Source organism: Lepus europaeus, chromosome 14, assembly GCF_033115175.1.
Source record: "Lepus europaeus isolate LE1 chromosome 14, mLepTim1.pri, whole genome shotgun sequence".
NCBI lineage: Eukaryota > Metazoa > Chordata > Mammalia > Lagomorpha > Leporidae > Lepus > Lepus europaeus.
Window position 1 is genome coordinate 85,751,383 of NC_084840.1, and position 1,090 is coordinate 85,752,472.

General features: G+C 46.0%; 1 non-coding gene across 1 annotated transcript; it reads left to right on the plus strand.

Annotated features, from left to right (window-relative positions):
• Positions 1 to 750: 750 nt before the first annotated feature.
• LOC133774028 (U6 spliceosomal RNA) lies at positions 751 to 854 on the plus strand. Its single transcript, XR_009868009.1, has one exon. It is a non-coding gene; the product is annotated as a U6 spliceosomal RNA (small nuclear RNA).
• The last annotated feature ends 236 nt before the right edge of the window (positions 855 to 1,090 follow it).

Below are 1,090 nucleotides of genomic sequence, written 5' to 3' on the forward strand. Positions count from 1 at the left end.
ATTCTCTACTGTATTCCCAGACACATTAGCAGGAGCTGGATTGAAAGTGGAGCAGCCAGGACTTGAACTGGCACCCAGCACCCATATGGGGTGCCAGCACTGCAAGTAGCAGCTTAACCCACTATGCCATAATGCCAGCCCACAAATTCAATTTAAAAACAATATTTTGATAAATGACTGGTTGGATCCCTGGGTGTGGAGCCCACAGATGAAGGCTGACTGTCCACAAGAGTGCACATTTTTCCTTTACCTCAAGCTACAGGGTGGCTCAGCATTGAGCTGCCCATCAACATGAATGATGTGCAAGGGCCGCACCTCTGGAGCTTGGAGCTTCTGTTCCACACAACAACTGGATTTTTCATAGTAAACACCAGTGCCCCTATCCTCTCTGCAGGTAACTGTAGGTTCTAGACCTCTAGGTCTCTCTCCTTCTCTTCTTCTCTTTCTCTCTCCTCTCTCTTCTTTTCTCCTAGCATACTGCACATCCCAGAGCAGTGAAGGGAGAGTGATGATGAGGGAGGGGACATGCAGACAGCTGTTCCACTTGGTTCCATCTTACAAAATAAGGAATGAGTATTTTGAATCTGTTCTCCTTGCTTCTTGGCCCAGTTCTGCAGTCTCCCACTCTGGCATCCTTGGGCAAGTTGCTAAAGTCCATATCATTAAAATCAAAATCCATGCCTCACAGGACTGCTATGAAGATTACATAAACATACATACGTACACACACACTTAAAACAGATCTATGTAGTGCTCGCTTCAGCAGCACACATACTAAAATTGGAACAATACGGAGATTGGCATGGCCCCTGCACAAGGATGACACACAAATTCGTGAAGTGTTCCATATTTAAAAAAAAAAAAACAGATCTATGTAAATACCATCCATCACTACAATCCTGGGTACAATTGTAGGCAGGAAGTATTCTTGAGGCTTCATTGATCTGTCAGCCCCACACACTGGTTCTGCAGATATCTGATGTCAGTCCTCTCCTCTCACCTCTCACTGCTGCATGGTGGCTGCCACAGCACAGGAGACACCTGGGTCAGAGACAAGAGACTTCCTTGCTCATAAGGAGAGCAACACACA